This window comes from Narcine bancroftii, chromosome 3, assembly GCF_036971445.1.
Source record: "Narcine bancroftii isolate sNarBan1 chromosome 3, sNarBan1.hap1, whole genome shotgun sequence".
Taxonomy (NCBI): Eukaryota; Metazoa; Chordata; class Chondrichthyes; order Torpediniformes; family Narcinidae; genus Narcine; species Narcine bancroftii.
The window spans coordinates 274,172,374-274,186,259 of NC_091471.1; the positions used below are offsets into that span (position 1 = coordinate 274,172,374).

The window sequence follows — 13,886 nt, forward strand, 5'->3', positions numbered from 1 at the left end:
ATAAAATCACAAAAAGCAACATACCAAAAAATCCAGAGATCTTTCTTCTAAGCCTCGATTTGGATGAAGCACAAAAATGATTTATTATGATAGCCTTAGCTGCAGCAAAAAAATGTATAATGTCAACCTGGAAATCAGAAGATAGCCTGAGAATACAGCCATGGTACATAGAAATGAATAAATATATTCCATTGGAAAAAATAACATATAATTTAAGAAATAACATTACAGTATTTGAACAAATTTGGGAAACGTACATGGAACACAACAGAGAGGTCCTACCGCGGTCCTCCACCACCTAAAATGACAGAATGAGAAGAAGACGAAATGAACTGACCCAGTGTGTAAAAGTAGATGACACAATTTTCTTGTTTATTTTCATTGTATGATGACAATGTTTAATGTGTTTAATGTATTGTATATGTTGAATGTTTAGTGGGTGGGGAGGGGGGTGAAGGAGGGAGGGAAGGGAGGGGGGGAAAAAGGGGAGAAAATACTGTGCATATTCAAGAGGGAAATGTTTATGTGTATTTTGGTCAATATGGTTCATAGTGTGAAAAATAAATTTTTTAAAAAAAATCAAGTAAAATCTCATTGTACAAGTACAACCCAAAAAACAGCATTCTCCGGTCCTTGGTGCAAAACGTGCAGAAACACATCCAGACATAACACACATACAGACAGACAATACATACGAGTGACAAGAATTTAAATGATAGAAATAAATTAATTAATATTGTTTCATGAACATGAGAATCTCAGGTGGTTAGTGTGAACATTTCCTTTGGTTATTCAGCATTTTCACTGCCCATCGGGAGAAGTTGTTCTTCGCCCTTGTGGTGCTGGCACTGATACTCCTGTATCTCTTCTCCAACAGGAGTAGCTGAGCGATGCTATGTGGAAGGGGTCCTCAATGATTTTGCATACCCTCCTCAGACTATGATCCTGGAAGATCATGGCAATAGTGGGGAGCGAGACTCCAGTGATCCTCTCTACCACTCTTGTGATCCTGTTGATTGACCTCCAATCCATTTCTCTGAAGCAACTTTACCAAGGTTACTGTAGAGAAGAAGGTTGACATAATGGTGGCTGGTAGTCTTGCCGCTTCAGACTTCTCAGGAAGTGCAGTTGCTGTTGTGCCTTCCTGACAAGTGAGGAGATGTTGAGTGTCCACGATAGGATACTAGTTAAGTGAACAACAAAGAACTTTGTATTCTCTAAGAAAGGACTTAAGAGAGCTCAAAGGGGGCATGAGAAGGCCTTGTCATATAGGATTAAAGCATTTTATGCATATGTGATAACAGAAGGATGACGAGAATGAAGGTGGGCTACTAAAAGATAAAGGAAGCAACATGTGCCTGGAGGCAGAGGGTTACAGAGTAGGGAGCCTTTAATACTTTTATTTAGGAATATATGGGTCAGCACAACATTGAGGGCCAAAGGGCCTGTATTGGGCTGCAGTGTTCTATATTCTCCACCCTATCTGCTACAGGATTGTTGATGTTTAGAGGTCGTTCCTGGACCTTCTGAAGTCCACGATCATTTCTTTAATCTTGTTCACATTGAGACTCAGGTTGTTACCCTTGCACCATATGAGATTTTTCACCTCTTCTCTGTCATGTGGCTCATCACTGTTGGTGATGAGGCCAATTATTGTGTCACCTGCAAACTTCATGACACTGTTGGAGATGGATCAGGCGATGCACACGTGGGTCAGTACTGTGAACAGAAGTAGGCTGAGCACTCAGCCCTGAGGTATGCCAGTGTTCAACGTGGCGGTGCTCGATGTTCTGCTACTATTGAATAACCATTTTCTGCCCTTGGATGCCACCTGACCCACTGAATTGCTCCATTTGTTCATTGCTTGCTCAAGTTTCCAGTCTTTGTGTTTCAATATTGCATTCAAGATCCACTGGACAAAATCATGCCCTAAAAGTGAAAGTGAGATTTGAGTGGCACTTTAAATTGAGGTTACATTGGATTACATAGATGCAGGCATCCATTTTTCCCATAAAGCCACTGGCTGAAGAGTGTTCTGCTATTTAAGGTATGTCACCCATTGTTTATAAATCTCCCTCTCCCCCACATCATATCATCTTGTTGTGGGCGCGACAAATACTAATTCCCTCATCCACCCTCGCAAACGGTGACACAATGCATTGCGTCGTCCAGATCTCATGCAGGGCATCAATACCCAATGGACAAAGTGTGGGCCGTTTCAACTGAAAGGTAATGAAAGCTGTGGGTGTGAAATCATTCCTGCTTTCAACCAGTTTAATTCTTCAACAACCGAATGCCCCATCTGTTCCACGGATAACAAGACAGTGGCTTTATACTTTGTTCGCTCACAGTACCGTTAGTATAGCTCTTCACTTGAATACACAGGTTCATTGCCTTAACTGCAGCTATAATGAAGCTTTGTCCAGTAGCTGCACATTAATAGCTGCATTTGATTATTGCAAAGTGCTGTTATTATTAATTTTCTGTCAGTGCTTCTGCTTTGTATGCCACTATTGCTCCTGGTTCACTTTCCGCCAACTTATCAATTTGTACGTTTTTCAGCTAAGAAAATAGGCCCTAAAGTTTATGTTGCAATTATCTTATTGTAGCTCCCATGTGGTTAATGCTCAGACCACAAAAATAAAACTGCCTCATAATTTAAATGAGGCTTATTTCTTTTTGAGTGATGTAGAATTCACCATTGTGCGAATTTGTAACTTCTCTCTGTTGTGGAGCTGTAGGTTTAACTTGCAATTCTGAAAGTACGATGGGGTAGAAATTAGCTTGGCTCACTCTTGAAAACATGACAAAAAGTTGGTTGATGTTCTAAGGTTCATAAGAGTCACCTAGAGTTTAAAGTTTAGCATAATTTGACCAAGTACAGGCATTCAATCAGAAGGGTTATTTTTATCTTGGGTAGTACTACTTAGTGGAGTAGGATTGATGGGTTGGGGTGAGAGATGTTGCTTGTAATAATATTGCTTTCAGGAAAATGAAGTCTGCATCTGGCAGAAGATATAGCCCTGCAAAACAAAACCATTGTTTCTCCTAATAAAGGGAAAACACTATAAAACCTGGATGTAGAATGGAAGAGATTGGAGTTTGCCTCTTGATATTGGCACATGTTTCTTCTTCTTTGGCTTGGCTTGGCGGACAAAGATTAATGGAGGGGTAATGTTCACGTCAGCCTCAGGCTTGTTTGTGGCTGACAAGTCTGATGCGGGACAGGCAGACACGGTTGCAGCAGTTGCAAGGGAAAATTGGTGGGTTGGGGTTGGGTGTTGGGTTTTTCCTTCTTTGCCTTTTGTCAGTGAGGTGGGCTCTGCGGTCTTCTTCAAAGGAGGTTGCTGCCCGCCGAACTGTGAGGCGCCAAGATGCACGGTTTGAGGCAATATCAGCCCACTGGCGGTGGTCAATGTGGCAGGCACCAAGCGATTTCTTTAGGCAGTCCTTGTACCTCTTCTTTGGTGCAACTCTGTCTCGGTGGCCAGTGGAGAGCTCGCCATATAATACGATCTTGGGAAGGCGATGGTCCTCCATTCTGGAGACGTGACCTACCCAGCGCAGTTTGATCTTCAGCAGCGTGGATTCGATGCTTGCGGACTCTGCCATCTCGAGTACTTCGATGTTGGTGATGAAGTCACTCCAATGAATGTTGAGGATGGAGCGGAGACAACGCTGGTGGAAGCGTTCTAGGAGCCGTAGGTGATGCCGGTAGAGGACCCATGATTCGGAGCCGAACAGGAGTGTGGGTATGACAACGGCTCTGTATACGCTTATCTTTGTGAAGTTTTTCAGTTGGTTGTTTTTTCCAGACTCTTTTGTGTAGTCTTCCAAAGGCACTATTTGCCTAACCATCCTCATCTCCACCCTGCTTCTCTTTTTCCTATCAGGGTCCTTCCAGTGAAGTGCAGAGCAAAAAAGCTTTCAGAAAATTAATGAATCCTTTCTCTGCTTGCTTCTACTGATACTGATCTCCAAGTAATCATTGTGCACAAGAAGGTGATGAGCCAAAAGAATACAGTTTATTTTTGCTAGCAATGGGAATAGACTGCATGCTGCTCACAGTCCATTGCCTTCTCTCATTCTGCTTCTTCAACTGTTCTACTCACTGTAACCCACGCATTAATTTCTTTGTTTAAAAATATTAAATATCCCACTTTCCTTTTATGGGATTTCAGCATAGACTTTACATACAATTTACTTACAATACTTTTTTCTCTTTTGATTGAGAGTCATCATTAACATATGTTTGCATGTATTAGCATGTGATATACAAACTTCGCATAAATTAGAACATTTTCTGATTACACAAATCGTGTGACAACTGTTGAAACCTGTGCAAATTATGATCATTTACTGAAGAATGTAATTTTCCATGCTTAATGAAAATGTTGTGGAAAATGATTACTGAAACCTCAATGCTAGAACATAAAAAATCTGATTTCTCTTAATTTTGCATGCAATTAATAGAAAGTAGGAAATAGGCTGGTCTATCTGCATAAATTAAGTCCAAAAGTAACTATGACAAAATGAAACGAAAATAAATTAATATGAAATTGGACCCCTATCTTTGAAGTTTAGAAGACTGAGGGGTGATCTTATTGAAACACATGAAGTCATTGGGGAAATCTCAGGGTAAATGAACTTCAAGTTCTTAAGTGTCAATTGGGAGGATCTGTCCTTTGGTCGCCATGTTGATGCAATCATGCAGAAGGCTTAGAAGTTGCTATACGAGGAGTTTGAGGAGATTTGGTATGTCAGCAAAGACTTTAACATTTCTGCAGGTGTGCAGTGGAGACCATTCTGACTGATGGCATCACTATCTGGCAGGCAGGGCTGGCGCTACAACTAAGGGAACTAGGCAGATGCCTAGGGCACAGATCTTAGAGGGACGTAAGTCAGGATGGCCAGACATCCTGTGTGTAGAGGCCAAATGTGAAAAATGTTACTTTATTAGTTGGCATCCTGAGGTCCGTTGGCTGGCTGGGCATGGCCATCTTTATTTTTTCCAGCATGCGTGACGGATTTGAGTCCCAGGGCAGGCAGGCATATGCGCAGTGGGCCCACAGATGGGGGAATGCTTAGTGCAGCTATGCGCAAGCATGTAGTTTTGTCATGAACAGTAGTGACCGCAGTGCTTCAGTTAACGTCGAATAGAGTACTTTGAAGATAGGCCAGAATAGAGGGGGGGGGGAAGAGAAAGAGAGAGGAGAGTGGCTGGGAGTGGGGAGGGGAGAGGAGAGAGAAAGAGAGAGGAGATGGGGGAGGGGAGGGGAGGGGAGTGGAGTGTAGAGGATTAGGTGGGCCAGTTGGCATGGTCCAATGATTTTGAGGGGGTTTACTTCCTCTGGTACAGGCAATATGCCTTGTTAAAGAATATTGATATTGTAAAGAGAATTCAGGGGGATCCTTTGGCACATAATATTAATATTTTAAAGAAAGTTCATAAAAGATTATTACAGATAAAATATATAAATAAAGAACCAACTTGTGTTTTATTTATTATATGTGGTGGCCACACACACAATTAAAAATGTATAGTATCTTTTCCCACTTTCCTCACGACCACCACGAGTGATCATGTCTGCCTTGCTATCGAGCATTAGCTCGATAGAGCCTGCCTTCCCCCATCAGTTTCTTCATGCTCATGTATTTGTTGTGTAATTGGTTTATAAATAGATATCTGTGTTGAGCCTGCACAGCACCCACACACTCGCAACACAACATGTCTCTATTAAATTTCAGGAAGCTTGGGTTTGACAGCAGATAAATGCTATCATTTTGAGTAGTCAGGTCAATGTGAGTAGTTTCAATACTTGTTGATAAAAGGTACATTATTATATTTTAAATTAATTGCTTCATTATTAGGTTTGTTTTTTAGTGCTGTCTTTTGCATTTTATACACTCTTGTTTTTATCTTTTGTTAACTGTTAATACAAAATATTTTTATGCTAATATATTTTATATTATGTTAAATATAATAGAGGTACAAAGTTTGTGAAAATCTAGGTCAGTAATTTTGCCTTATTCTTTCTTGAAATTTAAAGTAAATTTAGTGGTTTCCTTTTTTATGGTTTTGAAAATTGAAGGCAATTTTTTTGGGGGGTGCAATTAGTTGGCCTTGCTTAGGGCACAAAATAGTTTGCCACCGGCCTTGCTGGTATGGAGGAGCCAATGTACAGGACAGGAAAAGACGACAGAGAGGTGAACTCAGTCACCCCTCCATCGAGTGTCCACTCCATCGAGGGTATCTGCAAGAAGTTGTGTCTCAGGAAAGCAGCCTCTATCCTCAAGGACCCCCACCACTCAGGCCATGCCCTCTTCACTGTGCTACCATCAGGAAGGAGGTACAGGAGCCTAAAGATGAACACCTAGCGTGGCATAAAAACAACTTTCTCCCTTCCACCATCAGATGTCTGAACTGACTATTAATCATAGGCACTATCTCACTTTCTCTTATTTTTGAACAAATTTATTTGTAAATGTAATTTTATAGCAATATTTGCACTGTAATCTGCCACAAAAAGACATATTTTGTGTCATGTTTCCACTGGTGGGAGAATCCCAAATGAGAGGACATTGCAAGGTTAGACAGCAATCAGTTACAGACAGAGAGGTATAGAAGTATTGCAAAGGGTGGTGAATCTTTGGAATGCTTTATCCCAGAGGGTTGTGGATGCTAGGTTATTGGGGGTATTTATAGAAATAAGAACAAAGATGAGGAGACACTTCTTCAGCTAGAGGGTGATGAATCTGTGGAATTCATTGCCATAGGTGGCTGTGGAGTCAATGGAGGCTGATAGGGTCTTGATGCGTAAAGGTGTCAAAGATCATGAGGAGAAAGAAAAATACATGAGCCATGATTTGAATGGTGAAGCAGGACTCTATGGGATTAATTCTGTTCTCATGTCTTATGGTCTGGAGGAATTATTAATTTTTGAAGGATTAGGAGATGGAGAATTTATAGGAAAATAGTATAGAAGAGGAGGAGTAGGGCACACTGGCTATCACCATATAGAGGGTTCTTCTTTGGCTTGGCTTCGCGGACGAAGATTTATGGAGGGGGTAAAAAGTCCACGTCAGCTGCAGGCTCGTTTGTGGCTCACAAGTCCGATGCGGGACAGGCAGACACGATTGCAGCGGTTGCAAGGGAAAATTGGTTGGTTGGGGTTGGGTGTTGGGTTTTTCCTCCTTTGCCTTTTGTCAGTGAGGCGGGCTCTGCGGTCTTCTTCAAAGGAGGTTGCTGCCCGCCAAACTGTGAGGCGCCAAGATGCACGGTTTGAGGCGCTATCAGCCCACTGGCGGTGGTCAATGTGGCAGGCACCAAGTGACTTCTTTAGGCAGTCCTTGTACCTTTTCTTTGGTGCACCTCTGTCACGGTGGCCAGTGGAGAGCTCGCCATATAATACGATCTTGGGAAGGCGATGGTCCTCCATTCTGGAGACGTGACCCATCCAGCGCAGCTGGATCTTCAGCAGCGTGGACTCGATGCTGTCGACCTCTGCCATCTCGAGTACTTCGACGTTAGGGGTGTAAGCGCTCCAATGGATGTTGAGGATGGAGCGGAGACAACGCTGGTGGAAGCGTTCTAGGAGCTGTAGGTGGTGCCGGTAGAGGACCCATGATTCGGAGCCGAACAGGAGTGTGGGTATGACAACGGCTCTGTATACGCTTATCTTTGTGAGGTTTTTCAGTTGGTTGTTTTTCCAGACTCTTTTGTGTAGTCTTCCAAAGGCGCTATTTGCCTTGGCGAGTCTGTTGTCTATCTCATTGTCGATCCTTGCATCTGAAGAAATGGTGCAGCCGAGATAGGTAAACTGGTTGACCGTTTTGAGTTTTGTGTGCCCGATGGAGATGTGGGGGGGCTGGTAGTCATGGTGGGGAGCTGGCTGATGGAGGACCTCAGTTTTCTTCAGGCTGACTTCCAGGCCAAACATTTTGGCAGTTTCCGCAAAGCAGGACGTCAAGCGCTGAAGAGCTGGCTCTGAATGGGCAACTAAAGCGGCATCATCTGCAAAGAGTAGTTCACGGACAAGTTTCTCTTTTGTCTTGGTGTGAGCTTGCAGGCGCCTCAGATTGAAGAGACTGCCATCCGTGCGGTACCGGATGTAAACAGCGTCTTCATTGTTGGGGTCTTTCATGGCTTGGTTCAGCATCATGCTGAAGAAGATTGAAAAGAGGGTTGGTGCGAGAACACAGCCTTGCTTCACGCCATTGTTAATGGAGAAGGGTTCAGAGAGCTCATTGCTGTATCTGACCCGACCTTGTTGTTTTTCGTGCAGTTGGATAATCATGTTGAGGAACTTTGGGGGACATCCGATGCGCTCTAGTATTTGCCAAAGCCCTTTCCTGCTCACGGTGTCGAAGGCTTTGGCGGCAAAACTCTGCATGCCAAACTGCATGAGTTTTTCAAGCTTTGTTGGGACCAAGGTAAACTGCCTCAGGATCTTCGTGATGCCACCATCATCACCCTGTACAAAAACAAAGGCGAGAAATCAGACTGCTCAAACTACAGGGGAATCACGTTGCTCTCCATTGCAGGCAAAATCTTCGCTAGGATTCTACTAAATAGAATAATACCTAGTGTCGCCGAGAATATTCTCCCAGAATCACAGTGCGGCTTTCGCGCAAACAGAGGAACCACTGACATGGTCTTTGCCCTCAGACAGCTCCAAGAAAAGTGCAGAGAACAAAACATATAGAGGGTTAGAATGGGGCTAATCATGCTCCTATTTTCTTATTATTCAAAGAGTGTGAAAATGAATAAGAAGTTAATTTCTAAGAGTTGTAGGATCATTTAGTCAAATAGTGTGTAGGTGACAGTTGTAAGGAATGCTGTTCTCAGCCCACAAGGTAGTAAATTTTTTGAATAAACAAAAGTAGCTGTTGAAAAGCCATTGTGTGACAATGACAGCCAAATCTATTAACAATTTCCAAGTAGAGATAATGAATTTCAATTGAATAGAAGACTGATGAAGGTCTTTAAATGAAGTTTTTAAATTAAGTGCCAGCTCTTAGCTCAGTGGCAATACTTGCTAATCTCTTCTTTGGCTTGGCTTCACGGACGAAGATTTATGGAGGGGGTAAATGTCCACGTCAGCTGCAGGCTCGTTTGTGGCTGACAAGTCCGATGCGGGACAGGCAGACACAGTTGCAGGGGTTGCAGGGGAAAATTGGTGGGTTGGGGTTGGGTGTTGGGTTTTTCCTCCTTTGCCTTTTGTCAGTGAGGTGGGCTCTGCAGTCTTCTTCAAAGGAGGTTGCTGCCCGCCGAACTGTGAGGCGCCAAGATGCACGGTTTGAGGCGATATCAGCCCACTGGCGGTGGTCAATGTGGCAGGCACCAAGAGATTTCTTTAGGCAGTCCTTGTACCTTTTCTTTGGTGCACCTCTGTCACGGTGGCCAGTGGAGAGCTCGCCATATAACACGATCTTGGGAAGGCGATGGTCCTCCATTCTGGAGACGTGACCCACCCAGCGCAGCTGGATCTTCAGCAGCGTGGACTCGATGCTGTCGACCTCTGCCATCTCGAGTACTTCGACGTTAGGGGTGTAAGCGCTCCAATGGATGTTGAGGATGGAGCGGAGACAACGCTGGTGGAAGCGTTCTAGGAGCTGTAGGTGGTGCCGGTAGAGGACCCATGATTCGGAGCCAAACAGGAGCGTGGGTATGGCAACGGCTCTGTACACACTGATCTTTGTGAGGTTTTTCAGTTGGTTGTTTTTCCAGACTCTTTTGTGTAGTCTTCCAAAGGTGCTATTTGTTTGGCGAGTCTGTTGTCTATCTCTTTGTCGATCCTTGCATCTGATGAAATGGTGCAGCCGAGATAGGTAAACTGGTTGACCGTTTTGAGTTTTGTGTGCCCGATGGAGATGTGGTAGTCATGGTGGGGAGCTAATGATAAAGAGTTTATTGACATATACAAAAGTACATGCACATATGCACCAAGATTCTTACTTGCTGCAACCAAGCAGGTACTTCTGTTAAAAAAAAAACGCAATAGCAGACACTAAATCAACCTTCCACAGAAGGATAAAATAAATGAAAATTTCAAAGTTCAGATTTTTTGTCAGAGTACATATATAATATCACATCCAACCCTGAAATCCTTTTTTCCTGTGGCCCAGGCAGATTTTCTACTTTTAGGTAGTGTATATAAAAAAAAACTACAGAAGAAAAATATGTGTATACAAAAGGAAGTGCAAACAAACTATGCAATACAGAAAATATTAAATTGTAGCAGTCTGTGAACTGAGTCACGACCCAGCTCACAAAATGATTGGTGAACGCGATGATTGTGAGGGCCCCGCAGGGTGGGAAACAGCAGGCGATGGTGGGAACGCCGACCAGTCAGAGGCTGGCACTGCGGTGATGTCACTCCTGTCATCAGAGGCAGGAAGTGAATATGATCAGCTGGAAGAGCAATAAATCAGTCTTCAACCTCAACTGGACTGTGTGTGTTGTTCTTACTCCACACTGACCCCGAGAGATCCAACTGGCAGTTGGACCTAAAGATGACGGACCAAGCAGCTCTCCACTCAGTCTTGCTCAAGCTGCCGACATTCTGGATTTGCAGCCGCATGTGTGATTTGAACAGGCCAAGGCCCAATTCCACCTTTGACAGATCAATGCCGACGACACCCGCTACTACTATGTAGTGAGCTCACTCAACCAGGACACTGCAGCAAAGGTCATTGATTTTCTACGGCAACCTCCGGAGCAAGGCAAATACGGTGCCCTCAAAGAGATACTAACCCGCACTTTTGGTCCACCATGGGGCGAGCACGCCACCCATCTGTTGCACTTGGAACAGATTGCCAAACCCCGACTCCAGCCGACAACAAGGCCACAGAAGACAGAGAGGCAAGTGGACCCCCCCACCCAACCATATTGTTATTACCATCAATGATGGGGTGCGTGTTTCCAGGAAATGCTATGGCTAGCTGTCGTTAATGGCTGCGGCAGTTGGCCAACGCGACAGCCTCCTCCAAGTGTGGGACTCTGTCGGGAAGGCGGTGCTGAAATAATTGTCTTCCCCCCCCCCACGGCCTATGAATCCCAGAACGCCAAGCCAGGCCTGTCACTGAGGGCAGCAAATAGCACCTCTATGCGAACTTATGGCACACCTGCAAATATATTTTTGAGTGATGGGGAGCGCACTGGGGTACCCCTCCAATGGCCTTACAAAGCGTCGTAAGAGTCGTCAGGCATAATGGGTTTGACGAGTGGGCACTCTGATCGCTGGTTCTGGTGGGGGGGGGGGGTGGGGCTCACAAAATGGCCAGAGAACACAGCAATTGCAAAGTCCCCACAGGGACCAACGGCTGTCATCCTGCGTGACCTCCTGCAAGGTTGGAAACAGCGGGAATGCCAGCCAGTCGGAGGCCGACGCTGCAATGACATCATTTCTGTCTTCAGAGGCAGGGAGTGAATATAAACAGAACTGGCAGAACAATAAATCAGTCTTTGACCACAACTCGACTGTGTGTGCGATTCTTACTCCACACTTAATGTAGCGCGCACACTACACAATAAATAATGTGCAAAATAAGAGTCCTTAAATGAGTCTCTGATTGAGTTTGTTGTTTAGGAGTCTGATAGTGGAGGGGGAGCATATAGAAAAGATAGATAATAAATATTCACAGTTAGTGCAAGAAAAAAAAGTGGCATTTCAATAGCGAAACCAGGTATAGTTTATGGTTAGGGTAGTAAGACCCTCTCAGTCATTGGAAAAAAAAGCTGTTCTGGAACCTAAAGTACTGAACTTCAAGCTTCTAAACTTTCTTCCTGAAGGTATCAGCGAGATGAAGTTGTGATCTGTGTAATTTGGGGGAGTGGTCATTTATGATATTGGCTGTCTTCCTGAGGCAGCACCTGACATAGATGTCTTCGATGGAGGTGTGGTTGGAGCCCATGACGGGCTCTGACTTACCATCCACTTAATATTTAATGGGGAGAAATCTTGCTGGCATTTCATTGCAGTCCCTTTGGAGTGCTGCAGTGTCAGAGAAGCTATATTTCAATTCATGGAAAGTGAATGTAAAAAATATATAGATACTGCCTAAGCCCATTCAGAGATCCAAGATATTCAAGGTGCTGGAATCTGGAACAATAAAACAAGCTGCTGACAAACTCAATGGGTTGGGCAGCATAGATGGGTAGCCAGCGGAAAAAGAATTGTCAATGTTTCAAGTCAAGATCATTCATCCCTGACTAGGTTTCAATGCAGGATCCCAACTGGAAATGGTAACAATTTCCCCCTTCTCCTTTGATCACTAAATTCCTCGAGCAGTTTGTGCTTTGGCTTCACTGCCAAATTTACCATAAAAATAATTTGTCTCAAATGATGACTAGCTGATGAAAAAGAATTCTTTAATTACCTTGCATCAGAAAAACTAATCCGAGCCCTTGTGTACGTTTTTGTTAAAGTCTTATAAATTTTGACCCTTTTAGACATCATCAATGTCCACATGTAAACTCGTCTGAAACTGCACACTTTCTGTGCAAACACACTGTCCGAAGCACGGGGTGGGTGGGCGCAGGGGAGGAGAATAAATGAGCATTAGATCAGGTTAGTCAGAATAATGCAAATTAAAGGTCTTCGCTGCTCTAAATGATCTGTGTGACCTTCAACAAATGAATGTGGGTTATTTTATGCAGTGCCTACAACACACTGTCATATCTGACTTGATGGTGATGTTCCGCTGAGAATAAGCTTCAGGAATTTTTCCTTAAAAAAGACAGTTATGCACTAAACATTCCAACAGTTTCAGCAGGTGGATAGAGAAACGTTGATGTCAAAACTTGCCTTGGATATGTCCATTACAGCTCACACTGATACCTCAGTGAAATATCAGCCCAATCAATCAATCTGATTTAAATCAGCGAAGATTCCACCTTACCCAATTCACTCTAGAAGTGAGGCAGGGGTGTCAAGAACATCAAGGATTAATCACTACATGATCTCATATTGCATTATGATGGCAGCCTTCGTTGATTTAAATCAAATTGATAGATTGGCTGATGTTTCACTGAGGTATCAGTGTGAGCTGTAATGGACATATCCAAGGCAAGTTTTGCCATCAACCTTTCTCTATCCACCTGTTGAAAGTGCTGGATGTTTGCTGCTGCCTTTTTAAGGAGAAATTCTTGAAGCTTACATTCAAAGTATTACAATCAGAGCACAGGTTGCATCTTATTGCTGTGATTGATAAGGCATTGGGGTACTATACAAAAACTACCTATTTCCCCTGATCAGCAAACCTTGAGCAAGACAGGAGTTGGACCAAAGTGAAAATCTGGAACACTCCCCCACAATGGACAGTGACAGTGTGAGGCAGTGTGGAGCAAGGGTGTTGTCACATCTGGAGCAGATACATTAATGGAGAAATGACCTACTTTACCCCCATCACCTACCTCTACAGACTCTCTTCCTCAGCACTCAGTCCTGATTCAGAGTCTCATTCCCTCCACAGATGCTGCCGGACCTGCTGAGTTGGCTTGCAGCTTGTTTTTTGCTCCAGCATCTGCTGTTTCCTACCAAGATTGGAGAGTCATCATGTGTCAGTACTGGGGAGAATTGTGGCTGAATCTTCCAATATAAAGTTATGCTTTTCTCTTGATGTTATGTCCTTGCTAGTGTTTAAGTAATGTCCCTTGTTAGATAATCAGAAAACAGCACTTAGATGGCCAAATAGATCAGAAATATTTCCGCTAGTGTCACCTTGACAAATCAGAGTTCAGCTTCTCTGATGGTGATGCTACAAATTGTCCCAATGCTTGATTGAATCAAAATCACCTCACCTTCCCAGTGGCTATCTTCTCACTCTTACCTTAAATTGTACCTGAGTACAGAGGAGGAGGTTGTGTTTCCATGATCAATTGG

At 43.7% G+C, this 13,886-nt stretch overlaps 2 long non-coding RNA genes across 2 annotated transcripts in view; one reads left to right on the forward strand and one right to left on the reverse strand.

Annotated features, from left to right (window-relative positions):
* LOC138758792 (uncharacterized) overlaps positions 1 to 13,531 on the reverse strand; it is a 30,566-nt gene extending 17,035 nt beyond the window's left edge. Inside the window, exon 1 of the long non-coding RNA XR_011354447.1 lies at positions 13,418 to 13,531. This is a non-coding gene — a long non-coding RNA (uncharacterized lncRNA). The remainder of the gene's footprint in view (positions 1 to 13,417) is intronic.
* Positions 1,674 to 13,623, forward strand: LOC138758791 (uncharacterized). The gene is made up of 2 exons (XR_011354446.1): positions 1,674 to 1,755; positions 13,477 to 13,623. It is a non-coding gene; the product is annotated as an uncharacterized lncRNA (long non-coding RNA).
* The last annotated feature ends 263 nt before the right edge of the window (positions 13,624 to 13,886 follow it).